Genomic DNA, 6,777 nt, shown 5'->3' with positions numbered 1-6,777 from the left:
AAAGACAAGCCCCCATCTCAACATGGGAAAACATATCGTATGATGGTACAATCTTACAAACCCCTAGGGACTCGGTGAAACATTTAGATCTCCCTATTCACATTTTGAACCCCATATATACCAGGCTGGAAGGAAGGTGTGGGTATGCTTATTTATGATGTATGGGCCAAGTGTATGATTGATTTTCCACCGGTCTGCATTTTAAGAAAAGTTGAATGTTTTAAAACCGAGACGTGATCCGATTCGTTTTTTATCAAGGATTTAAAAAATAAACTTTGTTTTGCTCTAGCCCGTCACACTTTATTACAAATAAGACAAGATAATATAACTTATACATATACAGGTACAACATACAAATATGACAAGATAATACAAATAAGACAATTCAGTAGGCTTTAAAGTTAACTAAACCTAAAGATTATTGTGATTAAGGCTAAGTGCCTGCCTAATAATAGGTAGTAGGCAGCTACCAAACAGGGAAGTACTACCGCCTGGGAAGATATTGGAAGTATAATGTATTGTCTAATGGTAGATTCAGCTGCCATATGGCATCAAAAAAATTGTGAACAAGTCCAAGGTTGCTGATCTGACTTTCTGCCTCATTTACACACAATTGCAGGTTCTCAATTGTTTCTCGTACTATTGACAACACAAAATACATATATTGTTTCTCACTTTTGATAATTTTTTCATTTTTGTATTTCTGTATTATTATTATTATTATTATTATTATTATTATTATTATTATTATTATTATTATTATTATTATTATAGTTATTATTATATTTAAATTTTTATATTTTTATTATACATTTTATTTACTATGAATTATTATCATTATTATTATTATTATTATTATATTTTCGCCCCCAGGCCCTGATGTGGGTCAGTGACCTGTGCCAGGGTGGACTAATACCCGTAAACAAAAATGATATACAGTATATGAATATGTATGAACATAATATTTGGATTCTAGTATGGGTGAAACTTTCGGTTTTATCAATTTTCTGGCAATATTTTCACTGGCACAATCTCTCTTCAGCATCCAGCAGTAGTCTGCCATCATGTTCACAGATTCCCGGGCGGTGGAAGTTGTTTGGACTTACCTCCTAGCCCCCATTAGTCCCTGTTCACCTCGCAGTAAAGTAGGTACCTGTTGTAAGTCGAAAGTTTCGAATTCGTATTCAGGGAGTTGTTGGAGCTTCCAATAACTTGATGACATAAACCACTTACTTTTCAGTCTTCTACGCCCTTGACTCTTCAGGCTTCGACGCCCTTAACTCATGAGACATAAAGGCAAGCATGAACTTAGCATGCTTCCCTGTTGGGCGCTGGAAACGCTTCTGCGCTTCACCTTACACAAGGATGTAGGGGGGTGCCCCCCCCCCAAAAAAAAAAATCATGTTCACCTTTTACCTTCATTGATACCTCTTTTCCATTTCCTTAATGTCCCGGTGAAATCTTTCACCTTGCTCTTCACTTAAACTACCCAAATTTTCAGGAAAAACCTCAAGATGGGAATGCAAGAAATGCACTTTTACACTCATATTGCAACCCATGTTTTTATAGTTATTCAATATACCTTCAACAATGTTTTGATAGTTTAGATCTTTTCTATTGCCTAAAAAACTATACACAACATTCTTGAAACTATTCCATGCTTCTTTCTCACACTGGTTCATCGATTCTTCAAATTGGTGGTCCAACATTAACTTTCGGATTTGAGGGCCCACGAAAATGCCAGCTTAGATTTTTTTCATATGTGACATGGAAATTCCCTGCATATGTACTGTACCTGGAACAATCACTTTCCTTATCTAGGGCTTTCACAAATTGTTTCATTAACCTTAATTTAATATGCAAAGGAGGCAACAGCACTTTCTTTGGGTCAATCAATGGTTCATGGAGCATATTTTTTGAGTCTGGCACAAGAGCCTGTCTAGGTGGCCAGTGTTTTGTATCCCAATGTTCACGTCTTGCTCTACTGTCCCACTCGCACAAAAAACATGGCATTTTCGTGTATCCACTCTGTTGATACAAGCAAAAAAGCATTGACTTAGAAATCTCCACAAACCAACCAACCAACCATGATCTTTATAATGAACTTTCTCTAGAAGTATCTGCAAATTTTCGTAAGTTTCCTTAAGATGAATAAGAGTGAGCCATAGGAATTGATGAAAATGCATTTCCATTATGAAGTAAAACTCCTTTGAGACTTGTTTTTTGAAAAATCAATGGACAACCTCCATTCAGTAGCTGTATAGGTAATGCCAAAATAGTTCATTAAAGCAGACACATTATTACAATAAACCAAGGAGCCTTCCTCTGGCAAAAAAGAACTATTTCTTGTTCACGTTGCCTATACCATGAAAAATATGTCCCTTTGGTCAATAACTTCTTTGATTTCAACCTAGATCCTCAAAGTTTAGCAGACTCCTTTGGTAAATTCAAATCCCTAACCAGATCGTTAAGTTCACTCTGGGTAAACACCTCCGGTACATCACTAATATCTTCAGGCTGATAAACATCACTTCCGTTACCTGACGATGAATCACGGTATGACGCGGACTGCAACAAATCTTGCGGAATGGGGACTAGAACCTCAGGACCATGTGGCGCTGGTCTCATGGCAGATGGAATCTTGGGATAAATGATTCCTTGTTTATTTTAATTTTTTTGCATTATACTCCTCTATCTTCACCGAGTAAAAATAAAAGTAATTTTTAGGCTCCCGCCATACAATAGGGACTCCAAATGGCATAGCTTTTTTTTTCCCATATTTCCAGTCTTAAACCTTCAACACAAGTGCAACATACTTTATGCGGCGCCCATGGTTTATCTAAATCACCTATTTTCACTCCAAAGTAGACAAAATATGCATTTTTCACGAATGCGATTATTTCTTGTCGTTGCTTATGCACAACAAAGCACCCACATATGTAGCAGAATACGTTTGGATTGTTCAAACATCAACGAGAAGACATATTTATAACAGGAATAGTATCTTAATAGAACAAAACAAGGAGATTTAACACTGCATCCACGAGGAAAGGAAACAACTTGTAATAGGAGCCCTATACTCAGCACCAATTAGTATATTTTTCCTTTTCATAATGAGCTCGCACCATACCGCTTTATCATACAAATGAGCATTCAAGAAATTTACATTGTCTACAAGAGAAATAAGAGAATTTCTCACTAATATAACCATACCTCTACCAGGTTCGTTCTGCACACCATCGAATTTACTATTTTACTTTCACAAAAAACCTGATGGACTTTTATTTTTACTAGTATATTATATTTTAAAAACTAAACTAATAAATTGTATTATTAGAGTTTACTAGCCTATTAAACTACTTATACACTGGACTGGTATTTATTTATTTCCCTTTATCATCTATATTTTATAATATTTCTGGCTTCGCTGCATTTTCGCTTTCAACAACTCAATTAATTAATTGAATTATTATACATCCAAAGGCATGGAAGTCGAATATAATACTATCAGTCACCACTCACCAGCTCTGCTCACCACGGAATCTCAGAGCTTTCTGCCGGGAGTGCCGTACGATATGTTGGGCAAACACTTCATTTTTACCAAGACTTCACTTTTAAGGGCTACACCGCCTTTCAAGTGCAGTCAAAACAACAGGACGGGCCAGAGCTAAAAAGTTTAATGTATGATAAAAGGAAAACGCTTATGATTAAATGCTACAGTATTAATTTATTCAGGTGAGACCAAGTACGTAAGATGTGCCTTGCTACTGCTGCTACACCCATTTAAAATGCCAAATTCCGCCATTAAAGCTGCTTTATTGAATTTTGCCATTAAAAACGGAAAATAATAGTAAAAACAAAAGCTTGATCATTTTACCTCAATCAAATGAGCACCATGTAATAAACTCGAGAAGATTAGTTTCCTGATTGAGCCCAAAATGTTGAGCTCCTATTTCAATTACTAATTACATAGATACTTCCTCTTTACCCCAGCTCACTCGACCCGCCAAGAAACCCCCACCAGTTACCTTCTATCCACAAAGACTTACGCACTCCCAGTTTTACTACAACTTCCAATGTCTTCATCATGTGAGAGCACTGACACGATTACAATCCGGAGCCCGGTACTACTACTGTATACAGCATATCAGATAACCATGTTGTTTCATGCTGAGGGTAAACCATCTTTAAAAAATATTATTGGTCGTTTCGCTAAATTAAAAGCTGTTCTTATTTTTATTAGTTACAGTAGTTAAAACAATGGAAGCAGGTTCATTCACTATCGTGGTCATTCTGTTGAGGTTAATTATGATACAACGTGCATCTTCATATATATATATATATATATATATATATATATATATATATATATATATATATATATATATATATATATATATATATATATATATAGTAGGTAGTAGGCAGGTACCAAACAGGGAGGTACTACGGCCTGGGAAGATATTGGAAGCATAATGTATTGTCTAATGGTACACCCTGCTGCCAGATGGCAACACGAAAATTGTGACCAGGTCCCAGGTTGCTGCTCAGACCTTCTACTTCATTTACACACAATAGCATGGTCTCAATTGTTTCTCTTACTATTGACAACACAATATACATAAAATGTTTCTCATTTTTTTCATTTTTGTATTTCTTTATGGTTCTTTGTTATTATTTTTATAATTTTTATTTTATTTTATTTTAAATTTTGTATTTTATATTATAATTTTATTTAGTATGAATTATTATTATTAATTATTATTATTATTATCATCATTATTATTATTATTACATTTTCGCCCCCCAGGCCCCGATGTGGGGTCAGTGACCTGTGCCCGGGTTGGCTAATCCCCGCAAAAAAAAGAAAAAAAATGTATATATATGAATATATACAGTATATATATATATATATATATATATATATATATATATATATATATATATATATATATATATATATATATATATATATATATATATATATATATATATATATATATACATATATATATAGGTATATATATATATATATATATATATATATATATATCAACAACCTCACCCACCAGGACTCGAACCCACGATCTATGTGCGTGACTGGGAAAAATATATATATATATATATATATATATAATTATTATTTTTTTTTTCGATGATCCGCCTCAGCACTTCCCCCACCCCTATAGGCCTACATCCTGGATTATTAGCCAGGGGAATGAGGCGGCAGGCCGTCAGAGCATGGAGGTGTTGGCAGCAAGAGGATGCCAACTTTCTTGCAAGGACGGCAAAGGCAGTGCAAAGATCACTTGCTACGGGGCCAAACTTGTTAGTACTGAGGATGACTCTCCAACCGTTTGCATCCAGACCTGAAGGGCCGGCACCTCCTCGAGTCTTCAGTGCCTTTTTCCATACCATCGCTACCATTTTATTACAGTACCTTAATATTAAATATCTTAATACAAAAGTTGACGGTCACGTGTTGGCCGTGATGTTTGTTCCATACTAAAATAATATTTGGCAAGATATTATAAATTTATCTAGTAATCTAATTTACCTTAAATAATAACTTAGTGAATGCATGTGTCTTTTTGCTGTGACTGTAAAACTCATTTATATATACGTTAGCTGTGGAAATTTCCATATAAGTATAATTGATGCCAGAATCATAAATATATATATGAAGAGTATTTTCCACTGTAGATACCAGACAGATTGTTATGGACATTGTTGTAATCACTATTAATGTCATATCTAAAATTAAAAAAAAAAAATTCTTTGAAGACTGAAAAAGTTGCCCAAGCGTTCAGTGATGCAAGCTACGGGTTGCCACTGAGTTACTTGCAGTATATTCTTGAGCAACCAATATTTGAGTTTTAGTCAACACTTAGATGTTAAAAAATCTGGACCTCTAGTGGGTAACTATATTATGAGCGAGTACAATAAAAAAATATCGAAGCCATTATCGATAAAAAACAATTTCAGTACCCCTATAATTCCATACTCAAGTCTAGTGGCAAAAGGCACCAATGGATATTTACCGAAATTGAGCCCTGCCGCTGTAACTCCAAAAATATCAGTTACAATACAGTTAGACACAAAAATAATACACACTAAAAAGAATCCCACAGTGAAAGCTATATATATATATATATATATATATATATATATATATATATATATATATATATATAATCAACGACCTCACCAGCCAAGACTCGAACCCTTGACCTTATGTGTGTGACCAGGGAATGCTACAAACCATGCCACAAGGACACTAAAAGCAATCCTAGACTTTGTTATATTTCACACAAAGCCTGTTCATCGAGCTGATGGCACCGTGAACCTCCCAATGAGGAGGTTCCCTGGTCACACACATAAGGTCGAGGGTTCGAGTCTTGGCTGGTGAGGTCGTTGATTATATGTTCAAGTTCGCGTGTTATATGGACTAAAATGAAATATATTTGGTACCTCATGTTTCATACCAGCTGGATTCGGTAAAATGCTACTCCCACCACATAAGTGGCACGGGCATTCCTCATTGGGAGGTTCACGGCACCATCAGCTCGATGAACAGGCTTTGTGAGAAATTAACAAAGTCTAGGGTCGCTTTTAGTGTCCTTATGGCATGGTTGGTAGCGTTCCCTGGTCACACGCATAAGGTCGAGGGTTCGAGTCCTGGGTGGTGAGGTCGTTGAGGATATGTTAAAGTCTGTGTGCTATTTGGACTTAGAATGATATATATATATATATATATATATATATATATATATATAT

The 6,777-nt window shown here is 35.2% G+C and overlaps 1 protein-coding gene across 1 annotated transcript in view; it reads left to right on the top strand.

Annotated features, from left to right (window-relative positions):
* The window catches only part of LOC121876723 (multiple coagulation factor deficiency protein 2 homolog), a 100,111-nt gene that overhangs the window by 16,902 nt on the left and 76,432 nt on the right, over window positions 1-6,777 (top strand). The gene's annotated exons all lie outside the window — the stretch shown is intronic.

Source organism: Homarus americanus, unplaced genomic scaffold, assembly GCF_018991925.1.
Source record: "Homarus americanus isolate GMGI-L3 unplaced genomic scaffold, GMGI_Hamer_2.0 scaffold51859, whole genome shotgun sequence".
Taxonomy (NCBI): Eukaryota; Metazoa; Arthropoda; class Malacostraca; order Decapoda; family Nephropidae; genus Homarus; species Homarus americanus.
The sequence above is the reverse complement of the archived record's forward strand: the minus strand, read 5'-3'. Positions and strand labels throughout refer to the sequence as shown.